The sequence below is a fragment of the Cygnus olor genome, chromosome 1, assembly GCF_009769625.2.
Source record: "Cygnus olor isolate bCygOlo1 chromosome 1, bCygOlo1.pri.v2, whole genome shotgun sequence".
Lineage (NCBI taxonomy): Eukaryota > Metazoa > Chordata > Aves > Anseriformes > Anatidae > Cygnus > Cygnus olor.
In genome coordinates this window covers 33,654,496-33,675,393 of record NC_049169.1, presented here as the reverse complement: position 1 = coordinate 33,675,393, position 20,898 = coordinate 33,654,496, and the positions used below count along the sequence as shown (strand labels likewise).

The 20,898-nt window shown below is 37.0% G+C and overlaps 1 long non-coding RNA gene across 1 annotated transcript in view; it reads left to right on the top strand.

Annotated features, from left to right (window-relative positions):
• Positions 1–1,497: 1,497 nt before the first annotated feature.
• LOC121064203 overlaps positions 1,498–20,898 on the top strand; it is a 35,407-nt gene continuing 16,006 nt past the window's right edge. The window contains exon 1 of the long non-coding RNA XR_005816407.1: positions 1,498–1,762. This is a non-coding gene — a long non-coding RNA (uncharacterized LOC121064203). The remainder of the gene's footprint in view (positions 1,763–20,898) is intronic.

Genomic DNA, 20,898 nt, shown 5'->3' with positions numbered 1-20,898 from the left:
AAGTTGCTGAGGTTTCCCTTGGGAGAAGATGGTTACTGAGTAAGAGATAAAACCATTTTTAAGTTATAGGATTTATTTCCACTTCAGATTTTCTGTATATTTTTCTTTATTGCCTTCATGAAATTTCATTGCTATACTCCTAACATATTTTATGTGTAAAAGTAAATAATTAAATAAATAATAAAGAAATAATTCAATTAGCTAAAAATTACTAGTGCTATTTTAAGAATTGGCAGAGCAGATTCCAAAGGTTGTTTTGAAACAGAAATCTTTTAACCATATTATATCACCCATGAAGACAGCCTTAGTGTTTCACATGAAGTGCCATTTCCTAGTTCCCCTATCAAATGGTTACCAAGGCTTTTTTAATTGTATCTGCTATTTGAAACCAGGGAGTATGCCACTTGAATGAGTGGAAGAAAGGCAGAATGAAAAAATAAAGTTATCTATGGCCTTTAAACAGTTACTTATAATTTATTTATATTTAGCAAGAGAGTACCCATCTATAAAATGCACACATATAATGTTTAGATTAAGATATTATCTTATCTTCTTTTTGTTTATTGCAAGCACTTCAAACATTGTAAATAATTAGTAGTTTTAAGTTAAAGAGTATTCCCACTGACTTCACTTGGGCTGCTCTGATGCAAACAGGTACAAGTATATGACAGGCTAGCAGAGCTGGAAGCTGAGCTGAGTTAGAGAAGTGAAAGGCTGTATAGGCTTGATTAAGAACTTCTCAATAAAACATTAAGTCAGAAAATGCTGTTGCATCAAACATGATTTTTTTATTTTTTTATTTTTTTCTGGTAATGCATGAGATTTCTCCACCTGAAGCAAAGGAAAACTTTACAGTGGAAGAGTATAAGTGAAGAAAAATTCACTCCCGAACAATCAGAGCTCTTATCTGGGCTGTGAGTGTTTGATGTTTACAGCTCTTTTATGCCTGATTTAAACTAAGAGGCTTTAGTTGAATCCCCATCTAAAAACTAATTTCTCAGCAGAACTTGCTAGAGATTTCATATACTTCCAAACTTACCTACATTTATTCCTGCATACAATCTCTATACCACAGATACCACAATGAATTCTGAACTATAAGTGATTACTAGTGGTTATTTATATCAGTGTTTCTAGGACAATGTATTATAAACTGAAATCATTTTCTTTAGCCAGAAAAGCCAATGTCACTGTACAAGTCATAGTTTAATCATTTGATATGCTTTACCCATCTTATGCTTGCAGCAAATCCCAGTTTGATTATATGGTCAGCTGTTTGCCCTTCTTTCTCTCTTGCTTGAAATGTATTCCTAGATGCTATAATTTCCTGAGAATTGCACTTCTGAGAAATGTTAAACAATATTGTCTGAGAAAACAATAAACAACATCCCCTCCAAAGCCTTTTCAGTTAGCACAGTTTCCTCTGTCCTCCTTCCTGAGGAATGCTCGTGGCAGGACGCAGCTCCCCATCAAATTTTCTTCAGCAATAAAGCTAATTAAAAAGCTAGCTATATCTCCTGGAGTTTATCAGCTCTTTCCTGAGCTAACCCTATTTGTAAGACTATGCCATAGAACAGATCTGTGAAGCAATTCCCTTAAAGCAAAAAAGGATTTTCCACTCTGAGAATATGAAGCTATCATACCCCACAAACATAATGGTTTTGCATTTAAATCATAGAATCATAGAATGGTTTGGGTTAGAAGGGACCTTAAAAGATCATCTAATAAGAGCTGTTTGCTGTAAAAACCTGGATGAAGTCATGTAAGTATACCATCATTCTGGTTCAGGGATTATTTCACCATTTTATATATGCTTATTGAACTATTTGTAGATAAGTATAGACCTTTAAAGTTATATATATATACAGAGTACAGTTTTATATGCATGTGTAGGTTTTCGTATATATTACCCCATTACAGAACCGTTAATGATCTTGTTTATTATTATTTTTTTGTTGTTGTTTTAACAGGGTATCTACTTAGTGCTACAGATGTCAGGGAGGAATTAAAGCAATACTGTTACAGATAAATTAAACACTGCATCACTGCTGTCTCATCTATTCTATGAAACGGGAAGCTTGGCGTTACGTGCAAGCATACTCACAGTTTTCTGTAATATACAGTAAACCTCCTAATGTCTCACTTCCTATTTAGCATTCTGCTCTATTATGGATAGAATTAAAGGAGCTTGTCACCTCACTAATAGTTTCTAATTCACAGTGACTTATACTTGGATTAATTTTTAGGCTTTTACTACATTGTTTTGGTACTTGTCTATTTTTAAAATTGAGCAAGCATGGTAATTCAACCATAGTTGGTCCACTTCACATGAAAGCAACAGTTTTTTTTAGCTCGAGTGATGCTTTGTTTCCTTTTTGCCTACTGTGTGATAGTAAAAGATTACAATGGCAATTTTCTAGAATATTTAATGCAAAAAAAAAAAAAAAAAAGGAAAATTCATGTAATTAAATTTAGGTGGCCATCTTGATGATACAAGTAGAAGACTTCAGCGAGTTTCAAGTTTTCAGCCATAGCACCATAAATTAGAGCTGTAATGGCTGTTATCCTTTCAAAGAAAACAGATAAATATGGCCTGTTTAGAATCAGATTGTGATTTTCTCATTGTATTAGTCCACGGTTAATCTTTTCTGAGAGCAATAATTACGATTACAGTTTACAAATTGCTTGGAATATTTAGTAGAATATGCTGAACAAGATAAATTGTTTAGAGTTGTTTTCAACAGAAAGCTTATCCCTTTCTCTCATAACTAATTTAAAACAAAATAAGTTCCAGAATTTAGAATTTGGAGATAAATGCCTTTTTTAGCATAATAGGAAAAATGGTACATTTAAGCAGGTTACCATTCTTAGGAAGTAAATATATACAGCATATTGATTTGTTAAGTTCTATTGAATACATTTTTAAATATCACTCTTTCAGATTTATGAGCTTTATTTATTTATTTATTTATTTATTGTGAAAGAGATATTAAATGACCATTATGCTTTGCCTAATGTTAGCAAGACAATACTAGATAAGTGGCAAGTTCGGGGCACCACACTTTTAATAAAAATGTGAATAAATGGAGAAAGTCTAGCGAAGTGCAACAACAGAAATCAAATTCTAGAAGAGTGGGAAAGAATGAGAGATTGGGGGTTATTTTTCACAGCAATAAAAATCTGACTGGCTTCAAATGTATGAATACTTTAAAAAAAAAAATACATAAAAGACTGTTCCAAAGAAGATTACAGTAATTTGTTCTCTGTGTTCGTCTTGCATAGAAGAAGAGGTAATGGTCTGAAATTGTAAAAGAGGAAACTTAAACCTCAGAGGGAAAACAGGGAGAGTTGGGAGCTGCAGTAGGTTGACTAAGGTGGTCATTGCACTTCCTAAAGTTGTCTTCAGGACCTGACAAACACCTGTCAAGAAAGGTGTTGGAGTCATTGAGCCTGTTGCAAGAAAAAGAACAATGGACTATATGATATTTCAGGGTCTCACCAAATTAATCTTACACTTGGCTCATGTTAACCGCACAGCAAAATCTAACCAACTTCTTAGCAATAGTAAAGTCACAGTGATACAGACTTTACCAAACCTTTACTTACCAAGGTTTGTGACTTTACAGCACTTGCTGTACCCAGTCCTTTTGCCATTTGCCAGCACATGTTGCTGCCTTCTCCTATTTTTATTTGTGGTTGCTAGTTTCAAATGGTACAGGTAACAATTGCCCCTGAGTTTCTGAGAAGGCCAACTCAAACTATACTGATCTTATCAAAAGCTATCGTATCTAATCTTACACTTACACAGATTGATAGCTACAATTTGCAATTTCTGAATCAAAGTATACCTGCTACTACATGTACCCTTAGAAAATTATCCTGCCATAATTCTCAAGGCATCACCCCTCATGGACAAGAACTGTTCTAAAGTCAATATTTCTGCCCCATACACCTTACCCCTCTCCCCACAGTTCCTAAAGAATACAAAAAGCTGAATTACATCACCAAAAATGTTTTGATCCCTCGAGGCTCAGCTTTGATTGCTTGAACAATTTTCCCCTCTTCTTGTTGCCATTAAGAATTGGCTTTCGGCTCACTCTGTCCTCTTACACGGCTCCTGAGTTCCTCAATAAGCAGGATGTGATGGTGCCTAACAATCACAGAATCATAGAACGGCCTGGGTTGGAAGGGACCTCAAAGACCACCCAGTTCCAACCCCCCCGCCATGGCAGGGACACCTCCCACCAGACCAGGTTGCCCAGGGCCTCTTCCAACCTGGCCTTGAACACCTCCAGGGATGGGGCATCCACAGCTTCTCTGGGCGACCTGTTACAGTGCCTCACCACTCTCTGAGTGAAGAGTTTCCTCCTAACATCAAATCTAAATCTCCCCTCTTTTAGTTTAAAACCATCCCCCCTTGTCCTGTCATTGTCTGTCTGAGCAAAAAGTTATTCTCCATTTTTTTTATAAGCTCCCTTTAAGTGCTGAAAAGCTGCAGTAAGGTCACCTTCTCTTCTCCAGGATGAACATCCCCAGCTCTCTCAGCCTCATAGGAGAGGTGTTACAGCTCTCTGATCATCTTTGTGCCCTCCTCTAGGCCCATAACCCTCCTCTGAACAATTGACTATCCTAAAGGCTGCTTAATCTGTGGTTGGCATGTAGTTAACACAGTTTTTGGCCTAGGTTAAAACAATATCTTTAGAAAATGTCCCCATCTCTCAGGTCTAGTATTTGCCTTTCAGCCTTTCTGTTGAAACTGTGGACTGGCAGAGACAAGAATATACGTTTCATGATGTCAGGGGAGAACTAAACAAAGAGAACCAACTTGTTGCTCCTGCTCAGATTAAACCAAACAAAATTTCTCTTCAAGTCCCTGAATGATACTACAAGAAACTAAGATGATATTCAAACAGAAATATAATCTTTTTTTTTTTCTTATGCTAATCTACTTATTTGCAGTGAATAAAAAAAAACAATACCAGAAACCAAGACTAAACCCCAACATTTACCTCTTCCAGCTAGTTGTTTTAACCACTACCGTCTCTCTTTTGCTCTTCAGGAATCAAGTTGTTTCCGCACAGGAGCACAAATTCAGCATTAAGTGGGTGGTGAAGGAGAGAGGAGGAAGACTGTCTCCCAGTCAAACCAGCCTAAGTCTAATCATAACTTAATTCTCCTGTAGGTATAGACTAAGATCTGATTCGATGCCTTCAGTTTCCTGAGTGAGAACTACAACCAGAATATAGGAAACTTAAGAGGTAGAAAATGCATTCTCTAGAATTTCTTCAAAATAAAAATTACGTGAAATCCACTTCTTCCAGTTATAACATCTCCCCGAAAGAGAAAGATCCAGGATGGAAAACCTAATTGAGAAGGGCCAATTTTAATACCTAATGCTAAAGGAGAGGCATAATTTACGATATTTTATTTTTTTTCTTTATTATGAGATATTTTTTCCCCCTTAAGGAAAGCCTTGAACAAAGACATTCTATTGCCTGAGGCTATCACTTTCCAGATTCAAGGGACTCACAAGGAACATTTGTCTTTTCCATGACAGATTTTTTTATATATCCTGCAAATATTGCAATATTTCCTTGAATGAAAGTAATGATACACAAGCAATGAAACTACTTTGTCCACAGGTCATGAAGGAAAATAAAGGGAATGAAATGGGAGAAGGAGAGGTATGGTGTTTAAATAACAGGAAAATCTTCACTTCATGCTTTTATTCTTGGATCAAGTTTCTGGAAGCATCAAATGAAAGAATAGATTATACAATACATGGAGGAAGCTTCTAGGAAGTTCAGATTTGTGGGACTGGAACAGCAGAGAAGGGAGATGGAAAGACAAGAGCAGATAAGACTCATGTCCTGATTGCTTATATTGCTATCTTTCAGTTAATAAACTGCTTAGGATTATGGGGACTATTTATGTCACTGGATTCCTAAACAATACTAAAATCTAGCCCTCAGCAGGGCAAGACCGTTTCTGATCATTGTTTTGGAAAACATCACAAAAATAAAACTTTCCTTACCAAACCCTAAATTTTCCTGCAGTCATGGCTGCTGGATCGCACACACACACAAGATAATAGCAGCTGCCAGGGTTTAAACCAGCCCATCACAGAGAAAGGCTTTGCTCTGAGCAGAACAGGATAAGACAGAACTACAATTAGGCAACAGCCTTTCCACACACTGGGCTTGAAACTGTGGAGGCAACAGCAGGAGTTTTCATGGAGATTATCCAGCGCAAACACAGCTTTCTGTTGCCATAGTAGATACAGAGCTTCTATCTTCTTAGCTGCAGACAAGGGTTGGGAGAACAAATCATGGCCTATTATAATATTTATATTCTGAGGCAAACACAAAAAAATAACCTAATACACATACAGCTAGACTGGCTTATCATGGAGTTAGCCGTTTTTTTCTTTTTCTTTTCTATGTATCCTTTGGGGAGGGGGAGGGGGGTTGTTTGTTTTTCCACTGACTTGCACTGCCTATGACAAAAAAAAAAAAAATTATTAAGCATACAGGAGCAAGTTCTCTTTTATATTAATAGGCAGTTTTCATTTAGCAATAAACTGATGACTTACATAGACAAACATTTCAGTATTTAAAAAAGATATAAGAGACTTGGAAAAGTCACATCCTAAGGAAAATAAATGTTCCTTGCTTACGTTGCTGTATATGGATATTGAGTAATATTGGCTGAGGTAGTAACTTCCTCATAGGGAAGCAGGACCCCGATTATGCAGAATTTTACTGAGGCATTTGAGGCACTACTGCCTCTAATAGAAATGTTTTAATAGGTCTGGGAGAGTGTCCAGGCTAAGAAGGGTTAATGCATGTTCTGAAATCACTAGTATAGCTGATGATTTTGCTAAATTGTGATGTTTTTCTGTCTCATCACACACACCTCAGATCTACCCATAGGACAGAAGCTAAAAGAAAGAGGGAAGATTGCCATCCTTTCCACTTCCAAGGATTTTGACCCTAATATTTAAGTTTGGTGTAGCAAATATGATAATTTTTACCATTATTTCAGACTTGATGACTACTGTCTCCAAACCATTCATTTTAGTTGTCCTCCCACTCTCACTGCTCTTTGCTCTCTCTGTATGATGCAGAAACAAAAGAACAGAATATATGAGAGATGATATGCACAGTAGCTTACTAGAACAAAAACATTACTCATCTCCTGTGGAGAGCTTGGGGACTCAGAGAAAGAAGACTAGCTTTCACCCCTGTTCAGAACTTAGTTGAATCTTCATCCATGATCTGAGACGGAAGTGATTAGGTAGGTTTTGCAAAGACCGTCACCAGCACCAGAAGGAAAAACAAGATTTACTCCTCTGGACCTTTTACATAGCATGCAGTTCTCTGCTCAGTGTACCTTTCGCTAACATAGGAAATAATTTTAGTCTTTATAAAATTTCCTACGATAGGACACTTTGTCTACTGACTAGGTGAAATGCTGCTGGTTGCCCTGAAGCAATCCCACAACTGATGGCAGCAAGGAAAAAAGGCACAAGACTAAAGCTGAGTGATTTTATTTTTAGCATATACACTAAAAAGCTGTTCTGATGATGCTGAAGACACTCACAAAAGTGGGCTGTATTCCTCATGTCCCTTTAGCTCAAAAACTTTTCCAGACAGATCCAAAGACTGTGCCAAAAGCTAAGGAGTTAGGCCTCTCAATAAGTGTCTAGAGACTGAGTCTCTCTGTGGCTGAGGACCTGGAAACCACATCTTTATTATATGAAGATAATTCTGGGTGCTCTCGGTGTCTTCTAGTCCATGTCCTATTCTCTATTAGGTAGTGCCATCTTCACCAACACAGCCATGTTCCCTTTCTGGCCCAGTGGAGAGTGTGGGTAGGCCACAGCACCTTAACCTTGAATACAAGGAGCTTTTGCATCATAACACCTAGCTGAGCAATGCAAAAAAAAAAAAAAAAAAAAAGAATAAATAAAAAAACAAAAAACTGAAAGCCTTCAGCCTGACTTTGGATGAAGGGCAGTAAAGGGGTAAGTGCCCTTCAGGCAGTGAGAGCCACTAAGCCTGGAGCTACATCTGAGCAGTGCGCAGTCCCTTTCCTCAAGCCCACCTTCCCCAGTCTGAGCATGCTGGCTGTGGGAGACCAGGAGAGGCAGGAGCTGCTGGTGCTTTCCTCCAACCCTCTGTAGATAGAGATCATTGTTAAACACTAAACCTTTCTTTTTTTTTTTTTTTTTTTTTTTTCTTTTCCAGTCCCTCCCTCTGGACAGAAATCCTGAGGAATTCAAACATGTGGTTTGAGCCAAGTCACTCTTCTTTCCCTCCCCCTGCCTTTGTATAGTTTGGCTGACAAAACAAGAAAAGCATAAATGTTTACTCAGTTTTTATTTTATGCTATTCCATCCATTTCTGCCTGAGCACTATTCACACAGCAGTATCCAATGCCATCAGCACCAATCTTTGTCATTTAGTCACCATGGCTGAAAACTTTTCTGTTTGGCTAGATAAGAACGAGTCCTAAAGTAATCCTAAAGCAGCAGCAGAAACCCTTTCATATTTGTCCCTCAATTTATCCTCAAAGGGTTTATAAACATCTTGTTTTGTAGCTGAAGTTGAGATGTTTGTCTATCCATAAATTTGTGATATATGTCACTGGAAGAAAGCAGAGTCTGACAGCACAACAATGAAAAAAGAAAGGCTTTAGTAAAAGGATCTGCAGTTTTGCAGCTTGTTCTCTTACTAAAACCTCAGACAGCTGAGGATAATAACTAAATAAAAATTAAGACCTGACATTCCCAAGAAAATCCAATCTCAGATTTTCAGGAGTTTAAAGAGTAAAAGAAAATAGTATTGTGGAAGTCAAGAGGAAAAAACAAACAAACAAAAAGACAAAGTTTTAAGATACTTTCATGCTTAAGTCCATACAAATTTTCAGAATAAGTTAAGATCCATTAACAAAGAAATAGACAACAGCACAGTCAAAAAGATCAAAAAAGTCAGTATCACACAGAGTAAATGGACCATATTCTTCACTGGCTTGAAACTCAAATGCCAATTCATTAAAATAGTATTTTACATAAATTCATTTTCCCTGGGAACACAGTGGTTATTTCGATACATTCAAATACATTTTATATGTTAGATTTTATCAAAACATGTATCATATATCTGTTTTCATCATTTTAATTTTTACAATTATACTTTAAAAGTGCTCTCAAAAATTCTTAAGATTTAATTCTTCCATTTTCTGTACGATTGAAGGACAGCATATAGATGCCAATGAAGCTGATATACCATGGTGGATCAGCTGAGACACAGAGGAAAAGGCTTGTCTATCCCAGATTTTAAGAGATTTCACATCTTTCTCCTATCCCAAACTGGAATAAAAAGATGAAATACACTAAAAGTTTATGGCTGAAGCCCTCACCCCCAAAAAATGTGTTTTAGGTCCAGCAATTTGCTTTCATTGATTTTTTTTTTTTTTTTTAAGATTGGCTTCATTAGATTTTATATTGAAAAGTTCTTTGTGACACCAAAAAACTTGGAATTTGTAAAATCTCAAAGAAGAATATTTGTTAATTTTGTATTTTTCTCAAATTAATTTTCAGAACATGGCATTTTGTCAAACATCTCTATTATTAACTTTTTGCTCAGATGAGGTTTTGGAAAATACTGAGGAACTTTTCAACTCATGACATTTATGGTGTTTTGCACACTGGGTGAAGGCCATTCTTTTTGACCTCTTCCAGATTACTTTTTGACATAGAGAATATTTTTTGCTGTCATCATTTCATGCTTTTGTACAAGTGCACTAAAAAATCTGAATAATTTCATCATGCCAGAAGCACAGGAAAAGCACAACAAAACAAGACAAAGTTCTCATGGGCTATTTTATGAATTTGTTTAAGCAATATAATGAAAAATTAATTTTTATTTATTTTTTTTTTTTAAGAAGGTATTAAAATAAATATACAGAGAATATAAGCCTTACCCATAACACTGTGAGAGAGCTGGGTCAACAAAGCACTAATTAACAGCATGAGGCTCTCAGCAGGAAAAATAATGTGACTCAAAAGGATTTACCAGTCTGGAGAAAACATTACTACTTTATGAAAATTCTTATAAACACGGTGAGCTAGTGAATGTATTTTCTCAAGAGCAGCATATTCATGCAACGTGTCATCAAGCCTGTTGCCTGGATTCAAATGTTTCTGTACAGTACAAATCAGTAAATCTTAAGAAGAGTAAAGCATAAGGATGTAATGTGTAACTAGGTACACAGAGGAGCACACATCTATCCTATAAACCCTGTTCTGAGATTTCAGGACTTAAAACCCCTTCAAAACAAAGTTTATGTGATACAACCATAATAGATGAAGCAAGCATTCCTGGACTGTAACAGCAGTAAAGACTTAGAATTATTGGTTTTAAGGAAGTTTTGATATTATTTCATTCCAGTTCTGAACAAATACTGACGTTCCTAAAAACACACGGAAGATTAGATAAGGTTCAGCTACAAAAAATGAGATGCTGTACTGGCTATGTGGGTTGAATAACTCAGAACCGCCCATGGTTGAAAACCACTGTTCCCAGTGGGGAAAGGATGGGAATATTCCTCAGAAGACATGTTTTGGCTAAGCCTAATCCAAAATCTAAGGCAGTGGGATAACATATTACCTCCTTGGCAGGCCATAACCAGTTTCTGGGAGTAGAAACTCTTGTTACACCAATCTCCATTCACTGATGTTTGGGGTGAAAGCATTCAGTTTGCCCACCTGTGCATTGACAGCAAGAGTACCGGCTGCAATCCAACCCTTGTACCAGCTCTCTTTCTACATGCTTCACACAAAAACTAGGCTTTAATGTTTACAAAGCACTTTGAGTTGAAAATTGCCAGCGATAACACTGCAAATGGTTTGAATGTTCCCCTGGGATGTTTTAATGTACGCTCTCCAGCTAATATTCATGAGCAGAGGTTGATTGACTTTCAAAACAGAATCAAATCTTTGTCATGAGATTACTCAAGCCAAAGGTAAACATTTTCACCCAGACCCCTTCTGTGTCAGCAATCTCCCTTAGCACCTCTCCAAAACAACTCAGAATGTCCCAAGATCAAAGATCAACTTTCACAGTACCTGACTGTATTTGTGGTGTGTGCAACAGGAAAAAGGGGCTTAGTACTCAACCAGAATCTGAGGGCCCCAGATTTCATTTTGTTCCTGAGGAAAGTTCAAGCCTGGCTCTTGCAGGAGAATTTCCAATTATACAAGTTATTCTAGGAGTGGAAAACATACATCTCTACTTTGCCCCTAGAGGTCTTTTCTCCTTGTCTGAATTATACAAAGACTTCATAGCCTTCATAAGCCTATAAATGCACATCTACTAACCACTAACATAAGGTCAACAATCTAGGTACTTGGGGGAAAGGTCTTAGACATCTGCCTTGCTAGCCACTTAATGCTACATTCCCTAAGCTTTCCTGACCAAACATTTCATTCAAAGAATCTAGATTTTACTAACCAGCCCACCTGCCATCCTCTGACTGCAGCATCTTCATGGGAAGATGGCTTTGAAACCTCTCAAACCAGAGTGTCAAAGCTGTGTCTCCTTCTTGCAAGTGTGACCAGATCATTTATCAAGTTTGCTCAGAAGATGGAAACCAAGTAACTCATCATTACTTAACATCATTAAGTTTAATAATGTCATTACTTAATTTTCAAGGATGCACTGAAGAAGGGTCTGGGGAACAGCAATATCAAGATGCTAAGTGCCCCCACAGTGCAAACACCTCTTGTATTGCACAGCACAGATGGAGGTCTAACGGATGACAACTAAACTGTCTTTTCTGGACCAGGTCTATGTTCTTATTTTCCCATGTTCTTCAGTATAGTCTACTTAATTCATATTTCCTGTGATCAATGATTTTTTTGATTGAATTTGGAGTTGCATGCAGTAGAGAAATTGGACGTAGAACTGACCAGACAGAAATACACCAAGAGAGAAGTGTTTGCAGGTTTGAGGAAACAACTGACTTACTTTCAGGGGCAAATAGTTCATTTACAAGCAGTCCAAGTGGACACTCATTGGAGTGGTTTTACATACGGACAGAAGGAGAAGGGCTGCAGCCTCCTGTTAGTATTGCTTGATGGTGCTCAAAACAACATGATGAGGGAAGTACTATACAGTCTCACCACAGAGATATTGCTAGCCCTGCCTACAAGCAGTTTCATTTTTCAAAGCTGTTCCACTTACTATGCTTCAGAAGCATTCCTGATACTGAAAAAAATTAAATCACACTGTGGAGTAAGAGAGTGTTTTCTTCCACAGAGCCAAGAATGACAAAGTCACAGAGAGGATATTTTCGACATATAAGGGTATGTTTTAGACATCCTTTCATACTCATAAGTATTATTATAAGTAGCTGAAAGATTTGCTTAGATGTCCATGCTTCTGAGCTTTTAATAGCAACTAAAGGAAAGATTTCTCAGTCGCTAACTTCTGGATACATCATTTAAAACAGAGGATATCAAAAGACCTTGTGAATAATTGAGTGCAATACCCTTTAATAGTGCCATCATATAATCCTAATCTCAACAGTTTAATGAGTCTGTAATATTTTATTTCATTGATCGATTAGTAGTTAAGTTTCAGAATTATTTCCCTTATTGATCCTCAGCTGTATAAAGTAATCATATCGTTGAACTATCTATTCCTTGGAGAGGTTTATGAAGCAAAAAGTTAAAATTGTCTAAAAGGTCACTAGAATTTATAGACTGTTCAATTACAAAGAAGAAATATTGATAATTAGTTAAACAAGCTTCTTGCATCTTCACCATCAAATTTATAGGAGATAAGTAAGAGCTTCATTTCTGGCTAACTTCATCTCTCTAATTGTAAATACTTTGAAACTTCTATTATATTTAACTTGGAAAAATAAAGAAGCAAATGGAAGTGTGCTTAGGACAGGCTAATTATAACTTTGCCCATCAATTTTAGAAAAATTCAGTCATTTAGACTGTATCTCACTGTAACTCTTAGCTTTTAATTCTCCAATAAACAAATAGACATAAGAAAATGTAATGATATTTCCCATGAAACATAAAAGCAAAAAAAAAATAATTTAAATTAAAATCAGAAAAATGATATAAATTTACAATATAATTGTAAAGAATACCGTAGGGAAATTATTCTTAAAAAGATAAGGTGACTTTAAACAATATGTAGCATTTATAACCACTGTGCTCAAACTGAGTCTTATGGCCCATGTTTAAGAGCATTTTTTATTAATTTGCTCAGTGATGGTTCAGACTGAGCAACAACTTAATTAGTTCAAGCATAGTGTCAATAAGAGAACAGGTGTGGATACCATTATACCAAAGAAACAGGGATGTGCTGCTCAAGCTAAAAAAGCCCCTGCTTAAATCAAACTTTTGCTTAAATCAAGCCCTAGGGTCCCTTATGCTATGCTCTTCTGTTAAAAAGGAACAGGAACTGGTGGTTTCCCATCACTTATTTCACAATAAAACAAACTGGAAACTCCCGAGCTGAGAGCTATCAAGTCCTAAATAGTCCACCTTATCTGAAAATTTCAACTGCCAACAGGCAATTGCTCATCTTAAAATGTTTGTCTAGTGTTTGCAGTACTTCTGGGGATGGTTCAACAACCATTAGTTTCTTCAATTTTTCCATGGAATGGCATGTGGATGTCCATGGTGTGAAGCAAGTTCTCCCTGAAATACTTGAACCCATACACTGAAGTTGCATTACAGATAAAAGTGCTTACATTTCTAATAATTAAGATGCCAAAATAAGTTTAAAGAAACATTGCATTACTATCAAACCATGAACAGATATCAAATGAGACCAACAATCAAATTGAGTTTGCTTTGGAAATAAAGACATTACAGAGGAAGCAGAAGAACACAGAATCTTGAAAAACATAAGGGGAAGAGAAACTGTACACAGCAATCAAAAGAAAAGCTTTCCCATCAAAATGAGCTCTGCACAGTCTGTCAGTATCAGTGTGACCAGAAAATCCATTCTGATCAAAATAGCCATGAACAGACATGAATTGACCCCTTGGGAATTTCTTCAGGACTTTAGAAACAACCCATGGAATGAGTAATTTTCTTGCATTTGTGTTGTTTTCTGGGACTTGAAATTTATCCATGTATCCTTTCTGAAACTTCTCCTTCCTAGGAATAACATCAAAAGAAAAGTAGATGTAGATGGCCTTCCTCAGCCTGCCCTGGAGCTGACAGCATGACCCAGAGGATGTGCTTACCACCACACAAGTAAGCAAAGGGAACAACCCTTCCTCTCTCTCTCTTCCTCCCTTCCTTCCTCTAATACTCCACCTGTAGTTATATCATTTGAGAACAGCAAAAGAGGCAGGAGAGGAAAGGCTGGAGAAGTGGTTAAAAGAGGCAGAATGGCATTGGGAGAGAAGAGTTTTGGGATAGGAAGGAGCCCCTTTTTCTGGAATGGCACACTGGCAGGAGATGAGCAGGGACTCACAGCAGGAGAGGCCGGGAGCTGAAGGATCCTGTGCAGATGACACCACAGAATGGAGCTGTGGAGCAGGAAAGGCAGGCAGCCATGGGCAGGTGGCCTCTGGGAGGATATGGCATCTGGCATGGAAGGTGCAGCTCTCCTCAGATGCTTCTGCGTGGAACCATGATTTGAGGCCAGACATCTCTCCCCTTCTGCCCCTGTATCTGCACCAAGAACAGCAGAGCCACCATGGCTGCTGCTTTTCTGTGTTTTCTCTTCTATTCTGCTTATAAATGTTATTTATGGCTGAACCAGGGCAAATTGCACTTCCAAGATAATGACTACAGACAGATCAACAGAATCCATTTGCATTTCACTGGTTTTTGGCTTCAGTCCTTGTTTATGCCCTGAGGAAAATGTTGGTAAATTTGGGGAATTGTCTGCTATTGAGTAGACTTTGGGGAAAATTTATGTCATACTAAAAGAGAGTTGTCTGCTCAAAGGAAGGATTGCTTTATTATTATTAATTTTATTTCTCTATAACATTAATTCTGTAATTCATTTATTTTCTGAAGTAATAATGCCATGTTGGTCATTTGCCACAGTAATAGAGGGTGATGTCATGAAAGTTACAGATTTTTGATGCTTTCCTGCAGGAAGCTGGCTTGTTAGAGGTGTTCACAACAAATGATGAAGAAAAAATCTAATGGAAAGAAATCCTCCAATAGCATGGGATGTGGAACACATGGATTTTTTTTATTTTTTTCTGGAAAAGTTTTTAGGTGTAACAAACAAGTAGGAAGAGTGGAAGGAGGATGAATATTATCACAGAGAAATGCACAGACAGTCCTGTCAGTGGGATGCTTTTGCACAGAGCCCAAATAGCTATTAAATATTTCCAGTAAATTTCCTCTTTAAATGATTACTCATTTTCTGAGACATTCAGCTCTGAAATGAGTGATTTGAAGACAGATATAAAATAAAGAATTACACATGGCAAAAGGCAAAAGATCTAAAAAGTTAGGCCAAGTAGAGACCCATTATTATTTTGTACTTTGTTGTACATTGCTTTTGCAATTGAACAAGCAATATTCAAAATATTTTATAGAACACAGCACAAAAAAGATCATGGAATTGGAAATGGAATAAAAAGATAAATGCATAACTTTATATAATGTAAATATTTTATAGAAAAAAAATATTATTGGTAGCTACCTTGGATTTATACATGAAAACTCTTTGTTTATTCACAGTTCATGCTCACTTAGGTACCACATACATATGGCCCAAAATATTTTTCTATAGTCAGGATTATCTTGTGGGCCCAATAATAAAAGTATTTTGAGTTTGATAGATAAATTATTAAGACTTGGTCATCACAAACCCTAGACTATCTTCATCAGCCATACCATGTCAATGTAAGAATTTGACAACAGACATTGCACACGCTTTTGTACTGAAAGTCAGAATCCTCACTGAAGTTAGCATTACAATGATTATTTGCATGAAGAATTTTATTAACTACAGCTACATCTTTTTTTTTTCTCATCTCTTCGTACTGTTAAATCTGTTGGTAGGCTGCTGTAGAGCCATAGCTACAGCAGCCTACAAACCTTGTCTCAGAATGTTGTTAATGTTGGACTTAGAGGGATTTTTCCCAGATTCCTAAGGAATGTTGAATTATTCCAATCCTGCTCTGATCACCTCCTTCTAGGAGTTATTTGTTTTGTTTCTTCTCAAGAATAACTTAATGGTCAGCAAAGTAATTAAAATATCAAGCACATAATGTTGTTTTATATATATAACTGCCTTAAGGTTTAGAGTGGAAAAAAGACTGATGAAAGAAGACATGAGCCACCAGCTCATGTGCCAAAGTAAGCATTTCTATTTAAAGAGTACCACTACAGCTCTGTCTCTGCTGACAGCATACACCATACGCACAGTGCCTAATAAGAAAATATCAAGCACCAGAGGACTTCAGATGGGATTAACACACATTATGGTCCAACATAATCATTATGATAATCTCAACCGATCCCTGGAACTACAGGTCATGTAATAAAAACCAAGCAAACAAGCAAATAAACAAAAAAAGCCTGTTCTACTCCAAGGTTTTGAGGACAAGGAATTAAGACAAAAAGTTTTAAACTGCCCTCCCGTTGGCATTCTGGTATGGGGATGCTGTATTTAAACATTGTCTCTACCAGCATAGTAGGATAGAAATAGCTCATTAGTTCCTGATTATGTGGCTTTAAAGTAAGATTTTCCAAAGTCTTTCAAATGTAGACACTTAGATCGCTTTGAATATGAAGGAGATATCTACATATCTTGAAGAGCTTTAGGCTCTTCAAAGCTGTTCTCTGAGAAAAATAAGGGATTTCGAAATTTCTCTGGGTCTTTTAAGGTCTTTTATTTTTTAATTTAATAAAAGTTTTGGATATTGCTTCAATATTCAAGTCAAGATATTATTTAAATTAGCCTTATCTTAAACATATATAATTATCTTAAGGGCTTGAATATTAAATGCCTCATGTGCATCTATGTGCAATACCATACGATTTTCAAGCATGGCTATGAATGTCTTTTCCTGAGAGAAACACATTATCTATCCTATTATCTTTTTTCCATTACCTTCCTGTAACATGTGAACTGTTTGGGGAATGAGGTGAGACTTCATGCAAAGCTGAATGTTACAGAAGGGAAAAGTCAGTATTATCAGATGATATTATTGATGATATTCTCTATAAAGCTTATGATAAAAAAAAATCAATACTAATAATAAATTTTATCATAATACATTTTATCTTCTGCTCCAAACAGAGCACAGACCAATAGATTGGCTTATGTGTACCTCCTGATGCAGGATTGATTTTATTTGGCTTTTTTTGTTTGTTTCTGGACCCTGGGTCCATGAGCCTGGCTATTTCCAGACTGGTACATATGGGATGGCCACAAAACAACCTCTAGTGTCTGATTTTTCCTTCAAAAGATTTCTGTTGTAATGCCAATGAAACTTGACTGTGTTCTCTGGAAAATATAACGACATGAAAGCCTAGGGTAGATCTATAACTGCAGTACATTAGACCTTCCCACAGCAGATCATCACGTCTTACTTACACAAAATATAAGTTTCTCCTACAGGAGTTCCTACTGGTTTTATGTTTCGACACACCAGTCTGAACAAGCAGTTAATATCCTGCCTTTCTGCAAAGACAATTTAGAATTACCAACAGCCTTTACTTCTTCCAGTTGTTTTGCCCTCACTGTAATTTGTAAATATTGGTTTGAATACTGCCATAAGTAAGGCAAAAAGCATTTTTGTTGCATGGAGCAACAAAAAATGGAGTTGTGGGACTGTGATAAAAAGGATGAGGGGTTCATCTGGGAAGGCTCAGGGAAGACTGAAATGGCTGTGACAATAGTAACATTGAAGGACTGGGGAAAGGAGTTGGAGTAAACATAAGGATCCTGGGTATATTGTTGAGGACAGATACATCCAGGCTGAGGGGAAGCCTGGCACTGAAGAGGCTGAGCAGGAAGGACGGAGGAAGAAGGACGTGTCCTCTCCCCCCTGTCCCCTTTGCAACAAGGATACATGCCTGGAGGAGATGAAGCATGCATTGACTTCAGCCACAGTCCCTCCACTCACCTGCACTACTTGTGCCAGGACCATGTCAGCTGTGAGCAATAGATATGTTCGTTATATTAATTTGGCAGGCTGAACACAGAGTGCAATCCAGAACCAGATGCTGCCTCCAAAAGTGGAAGCAGTAATGAGAGCTGTTTGTTGGAAACACCATGGATCCTTCCTCAGAGCCCTGTACTGGAAAAGTGATGTAATTTATTCTCCCATTTCCAACACAAATGCATCTGGACTATCAACTCCAGATTTGCTTTATTTCCATTTTCTTTGTTTCTGTTTAATTAAGCTTCCTGGTACCTAAGGGGATAGTAAAAAAAGCAACAACAACAACAACAAAAACAACAATCATAACTATGAAACAAAACAAACCCAAATGGCTTCTCAAGCAAAGAATTAAATGTCAGCACACTTACCCAGAAATTAAAGTCAAAGACAAACATCTTCTTAAAATTTGCAGTGCTGAAGTTTTCATCTAAACTATCTGTCATTGCATAAGTAGATTCAGATCACACACACACACAAGAAAAAAAAATCAACATTTTCTATACGGTCTTGTATGATGCTTGTTTGTTTCTTAAACAGGTTAACAAACTGCCTTCTCAAATCTATAAAATATGTAAATGAGAAGAAAGAGTAGAACTTGGATTGCTGCCCTTGAACCCAATCCAGTCTGAACTTCATAATTCAGCCCAACACAGATTTTAGCTTTCTTGATTTTTTGAGACATTTGATCCTTAAATGTCAAACCATGTTTAGCAGTATGAGACTACTTTTCCTACTAATAAAAGAAAACCAAAGATGCCCATATCCTGTGGCTAAAGCATGTTCCTCACAGGGATGGTCCTTTCTCCCTGGATCTGCCACAGAAGGGATGCTCCCCTGAAAACACAGGCACCACTGCTTTTCTGTCGAGGCAACCATGCTCCTGCAAGAGTTTTCAGCTCATGGATGACACTGTTCTCCTGTTCCAGTTCTTCCTCAACAGCTGTTCCAGTGCCTCTTTCTTCTCTACCTTTCTGATTACTTTTTTCTGGTTTTCCTCCAGTAGTTTACTACTTGATAAACAACCTTTTTTCCTCTAATTAAAAACCTCTGTAGATGAAATACTTTCTGTGAAAATGAAGCAAGTAAAAAAGATTTTAAGACTATTTGGACTAAAACTAAAAGTATTTTGCTAGTAGAAGAAGGAATACCAAACTCAGCCTCATCCTTTCAGACCTGTGACACGAATTGTACCACTCATATGTCAGTACTGGAGAATTTCACACTGAGATGAAACAGAAATGAATGTGCAATAAAGTATAAGGAATCAACAAATGGTAAACAAACAAACAAAAAAAGATCCCATTTGCAATATGCATGCAGTATGGACTACAATATGTAATTAAGCACTAAGAAATAGCAAAAAATAGCATTGAGAGTATTCCAATAGAATACTAATATATATGGTACCTACCCACAGACTGAGCCATTTATAGCATCAGTGAGTAATAAATGGACTGTATAATGAAACAATTATCCCATTAAAAATTGTCTACTTAGAAAAGGTAGAGACTTCCAAATTACAGACTTATTTTGTGGAGGAACACATCAACTGCTTATTCTGTAAAAACTAAGGTTTCAGAGTCAGAGAGCCAAGAAAAAAAGAAGCCACCATCTTATGTGAGGGCTCATGAGTCAAGCAGTGGGAGCTAACTAAGATGGAAAAAAACAAGGCAATATACTGAAACAATCCAAACAGCAGAAATTTTTGCATTTAGCTGGAGTAATAGATAGAGTCTCCTTTAGACCCAGTGAGAAGGTGCTACAATACTACTCTTCATGAGTCTACTTACAGCAGATGCAGAGGTGTCTACAACAGACCAGAAGCAATGCTCCTCACCTGCTTTGACCTCCTGGAAGGGCTTTATGACCATTTCTCTGTGTTATATGGTCTCCTTCTGTGTCAAGGAGGAAGAGGAGACATCTCCTGAGGGTGTTAAATGCCATCCCCAAAGGCCTCAGGAGGCGGTTCTTTCTTTCTATTCACTGCAAAAGTAAACTAGACAATTGCCGTCAAGATGGATAAATTTAGGCAAGGATTCACAGAAAGAGAAAATCCAGTTACATAGTAGATGAAAGCTTTCACAATAAAGGTGGCCACGCATTGGAACCAATGTCCAGAAATGGTGTGCAATCTCTACCCTTGAAGATATAAAATTGTTGAAAAAAGCCCTGAGCAACTTGGTGTAGCTTTGAAGTTTGTACTGCTTTGGGTAGAGTGGTTCCACAGGTCTCTTCCAGCCAAAATTATTCTACGATTGCATTAATCCTTTCTGCAGAATGCTAACATTATTTATGCCCCCAAAGTTCTTCATGCCTTCATGACTTTTTCTCCTTGTGTCATGCTGTGTTTTCCCTGCACACATCCAACTGAGAGAGCTCAGAGTGGTCCAGACATTGAAGGAAGCATGACACAGGTCTAGCTTGCCTCCACATCATACACATTTTTCAACCAAATATTTTCATACCATATTATATCTGTATTGGATTAAAATAAGGGAATTTTATTGAATATTTTCAGCTACAGATACTGTCATATCTATCTAAACAATTGCTAATGGGTATACAATTTTAGAGGGTTTTTAGCAAGTGAAAGCATATTAGCTGAATGTTTACTGTACAAAACAGATGTAGCATTCAGAAATGAATAATCCAGTGATGCATTTATGAATGCATTAATTAAAAAAAAATATTTTTGAACATATTTGAATGCTCACTTTGACA